Source organism: Callorhinus ursinus, unplaced genomic scaffold, assembly GCF_003265705.2.
Source record: "Callorhinus ursinus isolate GAN/ISIS: 27379988/994484 unplaced genomic scaffold, GSC_fseal_2.0 scaffold114, whole genome shotgun sequence".
NCBI classification, from domain to species: domain Eukaryota; kingdom Metazoa; phylum Chordata; class Mammalia; order Carnivora; family Otariidae; genus Callorhinus; species Callorhinus ursinus.
Genome location: NW_027397176.1, coordinates 555,907 through 574,520, shown reverse-complemented (window position 1 = coordinate 574,520; position 18,614 = coordinate 555,907).

The following is an 18,614-nucleotide window of genomic DNA, read 5'->3' as shown; positions in this document are numbered from 1 at the left end:
ACCATTTGTTGAAGAGACTCTCCTTTATTCTGTTGGATATTCTTTCCTGCTTTGCTGAAGATTAGTTGACCATAGAGTTGAGGGTCCATTGCTGGGTTCTCTATCCTGTTCCATTAATCTATGTGTCTGTTTTTGTGCTAGTACCATACTGTCTTGATCACTGCAGCTTTGTAATAGAGCTTGAAGTCCAGAATTGTGATACCTCCAGCTTTACTTTTCTTTTTCAGGATTGTTTTGGCTACTTAGGGTCTTTTCTGGTTCCATACAAATTTTAGGATTGTTTGTTCTAGCCCTGTGAAAAATATTGATGGTATTTTGATAGGGGTTGCACTGAAAGTGTAGAATGCTTTGGGTAGCACAGACATTTTAACAATATTTGTTCTAATCCATGAGCACGGAATGTTTTCCCACTTCTTTGTGTCCTCTTCAATTTCTTTCATAAGTGTTCTATTGTTTTCAGAGTAGAGATCCTTTACTTCTTTGGTTAGATTTGTTCCTAGGTATCTTATGGCTTTTGGTGCATATTATTGTTAATTTTAATATAAATTAATCCATATTACAAACTTTCTTATTTTTAATTTTAATATGACAAACATCAGGTATAACCCACATAAACAAAAGCTCTTCAGGTTCCTTAATAATTTTTAAGTATATAAATAGCATAAAAGTATAAAGTGTTTGAGTGCCACTGCTCCTGGTTATATTTTGAAGAGGAGACTTAGGAATCTTTAACTTATTCACTCTTGCCAGTGGCTGGGCCAAATAGCATCAGGAGTAGTGCGTGAGTGTTTCACCCACATCTTTGGGAGTCTCTGACTATTGAATGTGAAATGGTCTTTCATTTTGGTTCCAATTTATAGATCTTTGATTACAAATGAAGCTGCACAATTTTTCATATGGTTATGATCATGGTTATCTTTGTCCTGGGAAATGCCTGTTTGTTTCTTTGGGCTTGTTAGTGTCTTTTTTTATCAAGTCAGCAGAATTCTTTTATGTGTTGGATATAATTTGTGAGCATCTTTTCCCAGTTTCTGAGTTGCCTGATCTCTCTGTGATGTCATTTGATGTATAGATGTTCTTAACTTTAATGTAGTTAAAATTATCTATCCTTTCTTTTATGGCTTGGGCATTTTGTGTCTTGTTTAAGAAGTCCTTTCTTATCCCCAAGTCATAAGCCATTCTCTTGTATGATCTTTTTTAAAAAATTGATTTATTTTTAAGTAGGCTCTACCCCCAATGTGGGGCTTGAACTCACAACCCTGAGATCAAGAGTCATAAGACAAAGCTGGGCAGGTGCTCCTCCTATTTATCTTTTAAATATTTTGTAGTGTCCTCTTTCATATTTACATCTTTAATCCACCAGGTATTAAAAGTAACACAATGGTACCAGGCTTAGCCCTCTGGGACAGCGTAATATGACCACATGGCTGGATCCAGGTCCTTACCTCAAAAACCATGACCTGAACTGCTTACTTATTGGCTATTTGGGACAGCTTTCAAATTTGCCTTTTATCAATGTCACTAGATAGTTTTACCTGACAGCTCCATTGCATTAATTCAGAAGCTGGCTGGCTAATGATCCCTGATATTAGCACAGTGCCTTTTTGTAAGCAAGGCATCTGTTCACTGTAGAGCAGGCATGAGGAATCACCAGGTTGGGTTTGTGAACCAGTAAGTTGGTGGGGGTCTGGGGTTTAAATGACTTGGTTTTTCTCTCTCCAGTGTCTGTTATTGGAAAGGCATTGTGGCGGGATTTGAAACCTGTTGTATTTTCATTTTAGAAACTGGACCTTGCTTCTTTTGTTAAATTTCCTGTAACTGGGTAATGCTCCTGGCAGCTTAACTTGTTTCCATTACTTTTGTCCTTTATGGCTGTAAGTTTAATGGCAGGTGGCGGGTAAATTTCATTGACTTGGGGAAATAGTGGTGAAAAGTGGATTCTGCATAATCTCATAAATGTGACAATTTTCCATTTCAAACAGTCAGGCACTGAGACTTCAAAGCAGCTAAGCAGCAACCCTGACATTCAGATGGACACATTCTGAAAGGCTGTTGTTCTTTGCTCTACATGATCAAGAGAATACAGAAAAAAGGTGCCAATTATGAATTAAGTGCTGCCTGTTTCACCTGTACCTGTTGCACCTGAGAAGGTGTGCTGATGGGTCACTTTGGGCCTGGTCCCTGGGGCAAGCTGGGTCTGGGGTGGGAGATGAAAGTGTGCCCATGTGGATGTAGGCCAGGCAGAAGGGGGTTATCTGGAGAGTGCTTCCTCTGACCACTTCTGGGGGTTTGAGGGACTCACAACTGGTTTGTTTAGTGAACTATTGAAGTGATGACATTAGCCAAGGGGTCAGAGGATCCTCCTGCTTATGGTTTCTCTCTTAGGGTAAGCACAGGCTCTGTAACATGGCCCACAGGGCCTTCCATAGCTCAGCCCTGCCCCTGTGCCAGCACCCCTTCCCTTCCCTAGTGCTCCAGGCTCCAGTGCAGAGTCTTTCAGCCCTGGCTGCCCTCCTGCTATTGAGCATCTGCATAGGCCCTTCCCTCTGCAGGCAACAATATTTTAGCCCAGCTGTGTCTGGGTCACAGCTACATCTCTTTCTTCAGAGCACCTCCCCTTACCCCCAGAGTGGGTACAGCCAGATTATGGGCCTTCTCCTCACTGCCACATTTACTGCACACTTCTTTGTTGTGTGCTCTATTTTCCATCTCCATGAGGGCCAGGCTCTCTTGTTTTCCAGTACTGACTGGAAGGTGTAGGGAGCAGAGAGAACGCTCAGTAAATATGTGCTGAGTGAATGCATGAATGAACTGGCTTGGTAAACTTAGACCACTGAGCTTCAGTAATGCCTAACTTATGTGGTTAAATGAAATAATGTAAGTCAATGAATCTTAGCATTTTTGATCATTAACCCCTTTGGAAAATTTAATAAATGTCATGGATTCTCTCCTTGGAGAAATGCACAAATGCAGAGTAGCAATTATGCATGCTCATTGGAAGTTGTTCAAATATTCCTCTGTAGTCTCTGCATAGATTTTACTTTTTACCTGTGCCCTTCCAAACTTCTTCTGTGTAAGATAGACAGATAGCTCTGCTGTCTCAGGAGCTTATCATAGTCAACATTTATTTCTGTCTCACAGAAGGTCTGATCAAGTGGCAGAACAGGCATGGGATGGCCTACTCCTAATCATTCAGAGACCTGTCATCAGGATATAACTTCCAAGGTCAACTAGATGTTGACATCAGCTGGCCCCAGGGTGAGAGAGCAGGGGGATGGAGAGGTGTCTGTGGGCCACATTGTGAATGTTGAGGACCACCGAAGCAGGTGGGTATTCTCAGGTCTTTTAACTGCTATAAGTAGAGTCTCATGCAGAGGACTCTTTTCTCACAGAATTTTATGTTGTCCATTTCATGGAAGCTTCTTGAAGTGAGTGGAGGGACTATTACCAAGGAGGGTGTTCAGTGAGGAGCAGTTTTCTTCTTATCCTTATGCTTGTTCTTTCTTGAATGTGCCACAGCCTCCAGTTCAGACCTCATAGAGATCTCCCTGCCCTTGCCTCTTCATCTTTCTACACACAATTTCAATGGCAGCTCTTATGGGAAGACCTCCTTGGGCACCTCCACCATCCCCAGGCAGACTTAATTTCCTCTCACCTGAGTACCCAGCATTCTAAGAATCACATTATTGTGTATTGCTTGCAACTCATTGTCTACCCCATGCTGAATATTCTTCCCTTAGAGGGAAAAACACAGCTTATTACTCACATCTTAGCCCTTGTCCTAGCACTTAGTAGGTGCTCACCAAATGCTTGTGAATGAATAGGCCATTTAGAAAAAAAAAAAAAAACTGCTCACAGGGCACCTGGGTGGCTCAGTCAGTTAAGCGTCCAACTCTTGATTTTAGCTCAGGTCATGATCTCAGGTTTATGAGATTGAGCCCCATGTCAGGCTCCAAGCTGGGCATGAAGCCTGCTTAAGATTCTCTATCTTCCTCTGCCTCTCCCCCCTTTCTCCCTCTCTAAAAGAGAGAGAGAGAGAGAACCGCTCACAATGGAATATGATTGCCGATAGAAAGAGGTGTGGTTCCTTCTATCTGTCTTTTTTTTTTTAAGTTCCAGTATAGTTAACATAACATTGTTATATTAGTTTCAGGTGTACAACATAGTGATTCAACAATTCCATACATCACCCAGTGCTCATCGCAAGTGCCCTTCTTAATCCCCTTCACCTATTTCATCCATTCCCCCACCCCCCTCCCTTCTGGTAACCATCAGTTTGTTTTCTATAGTTAAGAGTCTGTTTCTTGGTTTGTCTCCCTCTGTTTTTTTTTCTCCTTTGCTCATTTGTTTTGTTTCTTAAATGCCACACATCCATGAAATCATAAGGCATTTGTCTTTCTCTGACTGACTTATTTTGCTTAGCATAATACACTCTAGATCCAACCATGTTGTTGCAAATGGCAAGATTTCATTCTTTTTTTATGGCTGAATAACATTCCATTGTGTATATATGCCACATATGTATCTTCTTTATCCATTCATCAATTGATGAACACTTGGGCTGCTTCCATAAAGTACTGAGATTACATAAAAATAAAAAGCTTCTGCACAGTGAAGCAATCAATCAACAAAACTAAAAAGCAACTTACAGAATGGGAGAAGATATTTGCAAATGACATATCTGATAAAGTGTCAGTATCTAAAATACATAAGGAACTTCTACAACTCAACACCCCAAACCCAAATAATTCAGTTAAAAAATGAGTAGAAGAAATGAAAAGACATTTTTCCAAAGAAGACATGCAGATGGCCAACAGACACATGAAAAGATGCTCAACATCACTCATCATCAGGGTAATACAGATCAAAAGTACAATGAGATATCACTCCACACCTGTCTGAATGGCTAAAATTAACAACACAAGAAACAGTGTTGGCAAAGAGGTGGAGAAAGGTGAACCTTTTGCACTGTTGGTGGGAATTCAAACTGTTGCAGCCGCTGTGGAAAACAGTATGGAGGTTCCTCAAAAAATTAAAAATAGAACTACCTTATGATCCAGCAATCACACTACTGTGCATTTACCTAAAGAATACAAAAATACTAATTTGAAGGGATACGTTTACCCCTGTTTGTGGCAGCATTATTTACCTTCTGCCTGCATTCTAAGGCTTTTCTCTACCCTCTACCCATCTTTCCTCCAGTGTGGGCTTTTTCTGCTCACCCCAACTCTCCTGTATCCAGTACATCTTTGGGGAACTACAGGTGGTCAGGAATCAAGGGACCTCAAGGAGGACATAGAAAGAAATGGGTGGGAGGGTGGGAAGCAGAGCTCAGGCATAGAAAGCTTTAAGCACCCCCAAAGTCTCAGGGATCCTTGGGAGGGGTTAAGCAGGAGTGATATGGCTGGGTTATCACTGTGGAAATTTGGGAGCAAGGATCTGAGCAAAGATAAGTTTTATCAAACTTGTCTTGGACGGTGAGTGTGCTGCAGGCACTGTGCTGCTATTGGGGGGTGATGGGAATAAGGAGGTGCTCTCAGGTGGTGAGGGCGATAGGCTTGTAAACAAGTGATGAATGGAGGTGAGCAGGAGGTGGCAAAGTGGTGGTGTGAGATGATGGCAGCCTTGTGGTGGGCAGATGTGGGAAGGGAGGGAAGAGGACAGTTGTGGATGATTAGGATTAGCCTCTACAAGTTCCCATGATTCACTTCCTGTGGAGCTGCATCCAGGATGGCTCTTAGCTTTCACAGTGGGACAATTGGGGCCATTCCCTAGAAGACAGGGGCTACAGGAGGAGGATGGGGTGGGGGTGGGGGGGAAGCTGATTGGTTTTACTTGTGTGTGGGACTAACACTGATTCATTCTCTTATTATGATGCATTGAGTTCCCATGAAATGTTCTCATAAAAGGCAACTTTTTCCATTCACAGGGGAATGTTGCTGAGGGCCTTGTTTGCTCAATTCTTTTTATAAATACCTAATGCTCGCTCACTTAGTTAAACTTTTCTGAAATCCCAGATTACCCCTTTGGGGATAACCTGTCTAGAAAAAGAAACAAGTGTCTTGGGGGATAGCCTTTCTAAGCAATATGCGTTACCATTTAACATGATATCTCCCTTAAGAAAACACACTGTGAGGGGCAAATTTCTCCAGTGGGAAGCATTTTATTCGGTATGGTAGAATCTAATGACTTGACTGGTTTTGCTGACTGTGGCATGAAAGGTATGACATTTAATAAAGACAAGAGCTTTTGGAGTCATCTTGCATTTGGATTATAGTTTATACTTCTCTGGAGACTCTGACAACCACTGTAGGGTTGATGCCACAGGCAGGGAAGGCTCTGTTACCATCATATCAGATGAGGAAGCAGAGAAAGGGAGGGCCACAGACTTAGCCTCAGCCACACAGCCAGTTAGTCTCATTAAAATGGAAGGAACTGGCATTGTCCAATTGCTTGCACTGTCCCAGATCCCTGAGGGTTAATATCCTCTTGCAAACACAAAAGTGGTGCTCACAATTATGATGATTGACCATGCTGGCTTATGATATGTTCTCTTTACTCTTTGTACAAAAGTATGTGACTTTAGTTGCTTATTTTATTGTACTTGTTATTGTTAAAATTTGAAATTGAATCATTAAAATAATAGCCATAAAATCATTAAAATAAGAATTTTTGGTGCTTTAGAATGCAAATTCCAACTGTTTAGATAGTTATTTTTATATGAAACAGCTGGTAGAATTGCATGAAGAAGTGCAGTATGTTTTGGGTATTGTATGGAAAACAGTGGTTAAATCAGTTCTTGACAGTTGTACCCACCTTGATAATCTCTTCAAAGACTTGACCTTAGACTTGGGGGCTCAGAAGTCCCACATCCTAATGTCCCCAAGTTTGACTTGGGCTATCGAAGAAACTGGCATCACAGAGGTGCCAATTTACTGATGCACTGTGAAGAATGCAATTACCACATGCTCATATCTATCTGGTTTGCACATTTTCTCCTGGCAGTTATGTTATAGACAAGTTCCAAAGGGTGAATCTGACATGGTGTTTGATGGTTTGATGACATCAAATTCAAAGAGCATGAGATCTTCATCTTCACATCAGGACTGAGCTTCTGTCAAGCCAGACACACTTGTCATCTGACAAGGTATTACCTCCTGAATACCATGTGACACAGGTAACATTCATCAGTGTGACTTATGACTCATCAGTGTGACTCTTGTGCTAACATTTCTATAGCTTCCACTTCTGGTAAAGATAGAGTAACAGGAATTGGATTTATCCTCCTGCCTGATAAAAGTGGGACAAATTATTGGAATGACATTTTTAAGACAGTGAACACCAGGAAATGAAGCAGAGTGATCCATGAGAACAGGGAAATAAATGAGGTGAGCCTTATGATTGCCCCAGCACACTACTTGCAAAAGGTTTCTAAGTTATGTGTGGGAAGGGGAAACCAGGCAAAGCTCAGCAGACTCACTGAGATGACAAAAGTTGAAAGTTAGGGAGTCCAAGGCAGCTATGACTTACAGGAAGCAGCAACAGAGACCCCTCTCTGAGCTTCACACAGAAAGAACTACGCAGATCTACAGAGGGTCCTCATCTAGTATTCAGCTGAGTACCGATCAGTGCATTTATATGAGAAAACCGGTTGGAAAAAAATCTATGCAAAAGAATTACAGGGAACATTCTGCACAGAACAAACAGGGCTGGGAATAGTGCCTCTTCCCATTAGGCAGAGTAAAAAAAAAAAAAAAATCAATGGCACTGGATCTCTATCCAAACTTAGAAGGGTTTGTCTTTTAGTGGAGGACAAAACTAGCCTTAGGCTAAATGCTTTTCTGGTGCCATTTAACAAAACATAAAAGAAAGATAAAAAAACTCAAACTATTTCCAATTAACTAAAACACACCCCAAAATAAAGTTCAAAGCTATTTATAGGAATATAAAACATCCAACACCCAACAAATTAAAATTCACAATGTCTGGCACTCAATAAAAAACTACCAGGAAAGAAGAACATATGATCCATAATGAGGATAAATATTGACCAGTCAATAGAGATTTAGAAATGACAAATGATAGAATTGGTAGACTAGGACATTAAAACAATCATTATAACAATATTTTATATATTTAATACAATAAAGGAAAGGATTGAACATGTTAACTAGAGACAAGGAACCAAATCAAACTTTTTGAGATGAAAGCTATAATGTGTGAGATGAAAAATACACAGGATGGGATTAATGACAAATTAGACAACGTAGAAGGAAAGATTAATGACATTGAAGACAAGGCAATAGAAATGATAAAAAATACAAAACAGAGAGAAAATGCAAAATAGAGAAACAAAAAGACTGACAGCAAATGACCAGAATAGCAGTGAGTTGGGAAACAATTCCAATGGTTGAATATCCAAATACACAAGTAATTGAAGTCCCAGAAGGGGAGGTGGGTGGAAAAAAATTGAAGGAATATAGTTTTCTTTGAATATTCTAAATTTGAAGAAAACTAGAACCCATAGACTCAAGAAGCTCAACGTATCCTAAGCACATAAACAGGAGGAATACTATACTAAAGCACATCATAATCAAGTTGCTCAAATACAGTAATAAAAGGAAAACCTTAAAAACAAAGAAAAAAGAAATATTTATGTACAAAGGAGCAGAGATAAGGATGACAGAAAATTTCTCATTAAAAGAAATGCAAGTGAGAAGACAAAGAAGTTATCTTTCAAATACTAAAAGAAAAACCCTTTATCTAGGAAAAATCTTTCAAAATTGAAGGAGAAATACTTTTTCCCCCAATATACAAAAACTGAAAGAATTAATCACCAGCAGACTTGTATTATAAGAAACATTTAAAAAGGCCCTTTTGATAGGTGGGAAAATACCAGATGGAAATTTTGGTGTACATGAAGTAGTGAGGAGCAATAGAAATTTAAATAAAACAACAACAACAACAACACATTTCTTGGGACACCTGGGTGGCTCAGTCATTAAGCATCTGCCTTTGGCTCAAGTCATGATCCCAGGGTCCTGGGATCGAGCCCCACATTGGGCTCCCTGCTCAGTGGGAAGTCTGCTTTGCTTCTCCCTCTCCCACTCCCCCTGTTTGTGTTCCCTCCTTTGCTCTCTCTATCTCTCTCCCTGTCAAATAAATAAATAAAATCTTTAAAAACAAACAAACACAAACAACAAAAACATTTCTTATTATTTTAACCTACTGGAGAGAGAAGCAACCGTTTAAAACAAAAATAACAACAGTGCATTGTGGAATTACAATGTATATGGAAGTAAAATGTGTGACAACAATAGCACAAAGGCTAAGAGGGAAAAATAAAAGTATATTGTTATAAGGTTCATCTGTTACAGTTCAAGTGATATGATATCACTTGACTGTACACTGAAAAGTTAAAAAAAAGTGTGCTATAAACTCTCAGTCACTAAAATAATATAACAAAGTTGTAGCTGATAAGCCAATAAAGGAGATAAAATGAAAATATAAAAAATCCTTAATCCAAAAAATTTTTTAAACTTAAAATCAATTAATTAACATAGTTTCAGAGGTAGAGTTTAGTGATTCATCAGTTACATATAACACCCAGTGCTCATTATATTAAGTGCCCTCCTTAATGCCATCACCCAGTTACCTCATTCCTCCTTCCACCTGCCCACAAATCCTCAGTTTGTTTCCTATAGTTAAGAGTCTCTTATGGTTTGTCTCCCTCTCTGATTTCATCTTATTCTATTTTCCCATCCCTTCCCTGATGTTCATCTATTTTGTTTCTTAACATCCAAATATGTGTCAAATCATATGATATTTGTCTTTCTCTGACTTATTTCGCTTAGTATAATACCCTCTAGTTCCATCCATGTTGTTGCAAATGGCAAGATTTCATTCTTTTTTGATGGCTGAGTAATATTCCATTGTGTGTGTATATATATATATATATATATATACCACATCTTCTTTATCCATTCATCTGTTGATGGACTGGACTCATTCCATATTTTGGCTATTGTGGACATCACTGCTATAAACATTGAGGTTCACGTACCCCTTTGAATCACTATATTTGTATCCTTTGGATAAATACCTAGTAGTGCAATTTCTGGGTTGTTAGGTAGCTTTATTTTTATCTTTTTGAGAAACCTCCATACTGTTTTCCAGAGTGGCTGCACCAGTTTGCATTGCCTGTAACAGTGTAGAGGGTTCCCCTTTCTCTGCATCCTTGCTAATATCTGTTGTTTCCTGAGTTGTGCTTCAAATGGAAACAAAAGCAAAAATGAACTATTGGGACTTCATCAAGATAAAAAGCTTTTGCACACGCAAAGGAAACAGTCAACAAAACTAAAAGACAACCTACATAATGGGAGAAGATATTTGCAAATGTTTTATCAGATAAAGGGCTAGTATCCAAAAAATTCTTATAAAGGAAATAGAAAACAAGTAACAGATTGGATAAAAAGAAAACAAAGGGAATTGCATTAAAGGAAACAGGTTTAACCAACATCCCAATCAAAGATTAGAGATTGTTCCAATTGGCTTAAAAAGTAAGAGTCAAATACACAAGTGCACCTGTGCATATGCACACACACACATACACAATTAGATTAGAAGTATAAAAATGGAAAAAAATATAACATGCTAACACCAATCAGGAGTCAGTATCTTGGTAGCAGATAAATTGGATTTCAGAAAAAAAATATTACTATGGATAAAGTCATTTCATAACAGTAAAGGGGTCAGTTAATCACTGCATAACAATTATAAATGTTCATCCACCTAATAACAGAGCTTCAAAATACATGAAGCAAGCATGAATATACCTGAAAAGAAACAGATACTTCTACAAATATAGCTGAATATTTCCACACTCCTTTCTAAATAATTGGTGGGCAGAAAATCAGTAAGAAAATAGAAATGAAAGTATAAACCAAATATGACTGAAATGATACTTATGGAGCCCTCCTGTACAGCAGAATACATTATTTTCAAGTGCACATGAAAAATTTACCAAGATGAAGTATACTCTGAACCATAAAATCAGCTTCAATGAATTTGAAAGGATTCGTGTCATGCAGAGCATGTTATCTGACCACAGTGGAATTAAATTAAGGATCAGCAATAGAGCTACCCTATGACCCAGCAATTGCACTACTGGGTATTTACCCCTAAGATACAGATGTAGTGAAAAGAAGGAGCACATGCACCCCAATGTTCATAACAGCAATGTTCACAATAGCCAAACTGGAAGGAGCTGAGATATACTTCAATGGATGAATGGATAAAGACACGGTTCATATATACAATAGAATACTACTCAGCTATCAGAAAGGATGAATATCTACCATTTACATCGACATGGATGGAACTGGAAGGTATTATGCTAAGTGAAATAAGTCAATCAGTGAAACACAATTACCATATAGTTTCACTCATATGTGGAACATAAGGAATAGTGCAGAGGAAAATAGGGATGTGGGGGAAACTGAACGGGAAGAAATCAGAGAGGGAGACAAACCATATGAGACTCTTGACTCCGGGAAACAACTGAGGGTTGTGGAAAGAGAGGTGGGTGGGGGGATGGGACACCTGGGTGATTGGCAAGAGTCCATAGTCTCTCATGGTTTGGCTCCCCCTCCGATTCCAGCCCCTTTCATTTTTCCCTTCCTACTATCTTCATTTTTTTTTATTAACATATAATGTATTATTTGTTTCAGAGGTACAGGTCTGTGATTCATCAGTCTTACACAATTCACGGTGCTCACCATAGCACATACCCTCCCCAATGTCCATCACCCAGCTACCCCATCCCTCCCACCCCCACTACTCCAGCAACCCTCAGTTTGTTTCCTGAGATTAAGAATTCCTCATATCAGTCAGATCATATGATAGGTTAGCATAATACCCTCTAGTTCCATCCACATCATTGCAAATGGCAAGATTTCATTTTTTGTTTGTTTGTTTGTTTTTAATGGTTTCATAATATTCCATTGTGTGTGTGTGTGTATACAATTGTATATATATATATACCACATCTTCTTTATCCATTCATCTCTTGATAGACATCTTGGTTTTTTCCATAGTTTGGCTATTGTGGACATGGCTAATTGAATTTATATAAATAAAAAAATAATCTGCAATACAAAGATAGCTGGAAAATCCTCAAGTATTTGGAAACTAAATAACACACATCTAAATAAGCTATGGATCAAAGAAGAAATCAAAAGGAAAGAAAGAATTTAAAACTGAATGAAAATGAAAGCATATTAAAATTTGTTAGATGGAGCTAAAGCAATATTACTACATAATAAAAAATAAAGCGTTTATGACACTACAGATATTAGAAAAGAAATCTCAAATCAATCTCCCAAACTTTCACCTTAAGAAACTAGAAATATGATGGTAAATGTCATAAGGAATAGAGAGGTGACATAAGAAGATGCTATAGACATTAAAAAGATGGAAAGGGATTATTGTGAACAACTTTATCTCAATATATTCAACACTTTGGATGAAATGAACAAATTCCTTGAAAGACACAAATCACTAAAGCTTACTGAAGATGAAATAGATAACTTGAATGGTCCTATATATATTAATGCATTTAAATTTTAGCTAAAAACCTTTGCATTAAGAAAATCCCAGGCTTATGTGCCTTAATTGGTGAATTCTACTACACTTTTCAGGAAAAAATATCAAGTCTATACTCTCCCTTACAGCAACCAGAAGAGGAAGGAATACTTTCCATGTCATTCAATGAGGCCAGCATTACCCTGATACAGAAACCAAGCAAAGACCCTATAAAGAAAACTAAAGTCCAATATCCCTCATGACGAATGATGTAAAAACTCTAAAAGAAATTTTGTCAAACTGAATTCAATAATACATATTATCATGTGTGGTTTGTCCCAGGAACACAAAATTGATTTAACATTTAAAAATCAAGCACTGTTTTTCACTGTATTATCAAACTTAAAAAGTTTGATCATTTAAAAAATTGATCATTTCAATAGATGCAGAAACAGCATTTGATAATATTCAATATCTATTCCTGATAAAAGTACTTGGCAAACTAGGAATAAAAGTGGAACTTCCTTACCCACAACTACATGGTTAATTAATCTTCAACAAAGCAGGAAAGAATAGACAATGGGGAAAAGACAGTTTCTTCAGCAAATGGTGTTGAGAAAACTGAACAGCAACATGCAAAAGAATGAAACTGGGCCACTTTCTTACTCCATACACAAAAATAAATTCAAAATGGTTGAAAGACCTAAATGTGAGACATGAAACCATTAAAATATTAGAGAACATAGGCAGTAACCTCTTTGATATTGGCTATAGCAACTTCTTACCACATGTATCTCCTGAAGCAAGGAAAACAAAAGCAAAAAGAAACTATTGGGACTACATCAAAATAAAAATCTTCTGCACAGTGAAAGAAACAATTAACAAAACTAAAAAGCAACTTACAGAATGGGAGAAGATATTTGCAAATGACATATCTGATAAAGGGTTAGTATCCAAAATATATAAGGAACTTCTACAACTCAACAAAAAGCATAATACATAGAGGAAGAAATTAATCAAATGGATTTAACCAAAATTAAATTTCTGCTCTTTGAAAGACATTGTCAAGAATATGAAAAGGCAAACCACAGCCTGGGAGAAAATGTATATCATACCAAAAACTTTTATCCATAAAATGTAAAGAACTCTGTTAAACTGAACAATAAAAAAACCAAACCAATAAAAAATGGTCTAAAAATTTCAGTGGATACTTCACCAAAAAGGATATACAGATGAATAATAAGCACACAAAAAAATGCTCAATGTCATCAGTCTGGAGAGGTGCAAATTAAAACCACAATGACATGTCATTCATCCGAATGTTTAAAATTAGAAGGAAGCAGAGGTGGGCAGTGGAGAAGTCCAGTGCCATCCCTGCAGGCTGACAGCAGCCTCTGCTCACTGCACAGGTGGTTCTGGGGTTTAAGTAGGTTTTAGAGGTGTCCCAAGTTGCACTGAGGTGGTGGGGTTTTTGCAGTCTCACATTGATTAGTAATTGGATATGTTTTTCTGGTATCACTTACTGTATTCTAACATATATTTATTCATGTAAATGTTTCTTGCTCCCTACCAGATCACAGAGAGCTTTCATAAGGGTAGGGACCATGACTTAGAAGTGGTCAGGTTCCTTCCATGTTTCCTAGGAAGGAACAGAACTGAGGGTTCATAATTTCTGTGTGTGTGTGTGTGTGTGTGTGTGTGTGTGTGTGTGTGTGTGTGTGTATGGCTGAGATATCAGAAGCTGGAACTCCCCACAAGAAAGCCACAGTAAATGATAACAACAGAAGTATATCAGCATTATTTTTGGAATATAGTACCATATTATACAACTTGATTAGTGGATTTTTTTCAGTCTTTTGACATTCTCTATGAAGAATTTTTAAAGGATTAGAATAATCAAGGTAAACAAATTCTAAATATCTGTCAGTCTAAATGATAAAAAATGTACAGCAATGTTTTGAGAGGATTTAAAGATGAATTTGGGTGAGGAGGAGGACCCAAGGAACCCAAAGAACATCCCTTGACCCATGTTGATTTCCTTCTTGTTAGGGGTAAGGAAACTTCGGAAAGCAGCAGGGTGGAAGAGAAGGACCCAGAGCTTTGGATTCAGGTCCAAATCCCAGAGCCACCACTTACAAGCTGGGACTTTGGGCAGATTATTTCATCTCTCTGCATGTATCCCCATCTGCTGAATGGTACTTTCATAGGCCTTTTAGCAAGGTGTGTAAGAAGGAATAGCAGTGATGACTGTGCTGATGCTGTGTAGTTTGAGCTGTTTCTCTGAATGGGTCACACCTCAACAAAGAGATTGAGGTGTTATCTCTGGGGGATGGCTCAGAAACCAGTGCATTGCTAGACATATGGGGTGATTCAGCAGTTCAATAAACACGCTATGTCTGTTGGTTATCTCTGTGCAAGTAGGTCCTTAGGGGTGTCTACTTCTACCCCCTTCACTCACACTTTCTCTTACTCATGAGTGCTTGCTGCATTTCAGGCCCTCTGCCAGGAACTTGAAATCTGGTTGCCCCACACCCTGTTTTGATGAATGGAATGACACGGAAATGCTAGAACTTATAAAGAGACATCCAATGCAGTCTGATGCGTCAGGAGAGGCTTCTCCAAGAGCTTGTGTAGTACCTCCAAGGCTAAGAGGCAGATGAGATTGAGGGAGTGGGCATGTTCAGAAGGCAAAACTCAGAAGGTGGAGTGGAAGCAGTGTCCAGGGCTGGAAATAGAAAAAAGTTGTGCTGGGGTGAAGATGAAGATGAGGTAAACTCAAGATCATGAACGGACTTTTACACCATGTTTTGGAAATGTGATTTCACTGTGAAGGCGATGAGGAGTCACTGAATGATTTTATTCATTTTTTTCATTTATTTTCATTCATTTATAATATTTCATTTATTCATTTTTATTCATTTTTTAAATAATTTCACTACTCTTGAATATGCATATGATACAAGATTCAAAAGATGCAAAGGGTATACTGAAAAGGGAGTCTCTCTCCCCACCCCTGTTTCCATGCCACCTAGCTCCCCTTCCAGAGGCATCCATGTCACCAGTGTCTTGTCCTTCCAAGTAGAGATACTCTGTACAAACAGATACACACAAATTCTCATACTTGAGCATAATGGTAACATGCTGAAGACTGCCACATCTCAGTTTATCACTTAACAGTTGTGGTAGAGACTCCCACTGCCTAGCCATATCAGGTTCTGTTCTATATGTATACTCATGGAAATATCTCAAGACTTCCTTTTTGAGAACCTTATTAAGGTATAATTAACATGCTTTAGAATTCATCCATTTAATGTACAGTATATTCACAGATCAGTGATTTTCACCATGGTCAAATTTAGAACATTTTTAGCCCCTCCAAAAGAAACCCTGTACTCACTCGTACCCTTTTCCATCACCTTGCCCAACCCTAAACACCCACTAATCTGCTTTCTATCTCTTTAGATTTCCCTATTCTGGGATACTCATATAAATGAAACAATATAAAATATGGTCTTTTGTGACTATTTCTTTCACTTAGCATGTTTTCAACATTCATCAGTGATGTAACATATATCAGTACTACATTCTTTTTCATGGCCAAAAAATATTCCATTGAAAATATTGCACATTTTGTTTACCCATTCTATTTTATTTATCCATCAGGTGATGTACATTTGTGTTGTTTATACTTTTTGGCTATTCTGAATAGTGCTGCTATGAACATTCATGTACAAACTTTTGTGTGAACATATATTTTTATTTCTCTTGAATATATGCCTACAAGTGCAATTACTGGCTCATATGGTAGCTCTATGTGTGATTGTTTGAGGAACTTTCACACTGTTTTCCAAGGCAGCTGCATCATTTCGCATTTCCACCACCAAGTGTGTGAAGGTTCAAATTTTTTCGAATCCTTAGCAACACTGGTTATTCTCTGTTTTACTATAGACACTCTAGTGGGTGTGAAGGGGTCTTTTGATTAGCATTTTCCCCAATGATTAATGATGTTAAAAATTGCATCAAATGCTTATTGGCCATTTACCCATCTTCCTTTCAACAGTGGCCTGGAGCATAAATTACTCTTCAAACTAATCTAATCAAACTTGGCTGCTTTTAAGGAATAGTTTCTGCGATCTACGTTTCATACCTGTTCTGCCCCAGGAGGGTTTCTCTAAGCTGTTTTATTCTTTGGTTCTCTCCTACAAACTAGCCAGCCCACAGTCTAGACTGTATCTTAAGTTCATGGATCTCTTCCTGATTTCCTTTCCCCACAGCCTCTACCATTCTTAAGAGTATATTTAATAGAACTTTCTCCATATAGTTACAAAGTCAGTTCCTTTGAGAAGACATTGAGAAGCCTGCTTCTCCCCCCACCCCCCAGGCAAAATCTTTTAGGTAGGGCTCTAGAGCTGGAGGTGGGGACAAGGTCACTTCTTTTTGAGTGACACACCCACTGTAGGATCTGAGTGCTTGGTGGAGGGGGCAGCAGTCTGAGGTTTTCTTGGCTTGCCTCTGCTGACGTGGAACTACCCAATGAACTGGAGGAAGAGCTAGTAAGGGCTGGTTCTCTCTGTGCACTGTACCCACATTAGAGCCTTATCTCCATGAGTGGGAGCTGGCTGGAAAAATGGAGTCCCCCCACCTCTTTGCTGTGCTCAGTCTGCAACAGATAGGTGGGGGCAGAATAAGAAACACTCATGTCCAACTCCTCCAAGGAAGAAGGCCCTTCAGTTGGGGGATGAGGAGAGGGCTCCCTGTGTTCTTAGCTGCAGTGCTCTGGAGTTGAGTCTACTCTACTGACGTTAGGGTAGGAGGAAGGGACCTGTCTTGGTTGAAAAACCACAAACTCTGTAGATTTTTTTTTTCCAAATAGGTGTTCATTTGCTGTTTGCTTTTGGGACCAAAAAAACCAACAAAAGCAAAAACAAACAAAAACCCTGTTGTGACAATGCTGTTCCCAAGTGGGAAATCTGGATTCATTCCTCACGAGGCTTTCTGCACTAAAGGAAAACATTCAAACCTCTTAAGAAAACCCAGAAATCTTTCCTGTTTCCTGAGTTTCACTGGTATTTTAGCTTCCATTTATTTAGTTTTGATTTTGTATTTCTCTCTGAAGAAGATTGCTTCATTACATTTCTTTAGAGTCTTTCCTTGGGAAAAATCTCATTCATTAAAAATAACAGCTTCCATTTACTGAGCACTTACAATGTGGCAGGTGCCAGCCTTATTCATTCCCTGAATATTGATTCATGAACTAATATAACAAGTGCTGTTATAGACATTGGGGGTATAAGACTGCCATGATTCCTACCCTTAGAGTCCAGGGGAGGACAGCAGAGATTAAGCAAATAATTACTTGAACAAAGCTGTCAAATCCTAACATAATACAAAAAGCTGAATATTACCTCTGAATGGAGGACTTCTGTCCAATGAAGGTTGTAGTAGTGGAAGGCAATAGGAAGAGGCAAAGCTGAAAGGAGTTTCTTCACACTACAAGGAAAAGAAGGGACAGTCCAATAGAAAAGTGGATACAAGAACTGAATAGGGAATTGATAGAAGAGGAAGCCCAGATGATAACAAATTCATGAGCCAATGTCACAATACGAGATAAAATTAAAACAAGCAACTGCTTCACATCCAACAGAAAAACAACAATTAGACAAAAGATAAGATTACACATTGATAAGGATGTGGGCAGATGGGAACTCTGGAGCGTAGACTGTGTGGCCATCCCAGAGAACTTGGTGAATCTAGTGCACACATCCCATGACTAGCAACCCAGCTGCAGCTAAGAGTCTCAGAGAAATCCTTAACGAGCCCTGCCAGGAGACGTGCACAGGGAAATCTGTCCTTTCGTTTATGACAGAATGAAGTGGGGCAACTTGGTATTCACTATAGGGCCTTGGATATAAAATAAGGTTGGATATAAAATAAGGTGGAAGCAAACTGTGGAATAACACTAAACAACACTGAGAAGCGATAACCTAGATACATATAGAGCAAAATGATACAAATTAAAAACCCATGGTCAA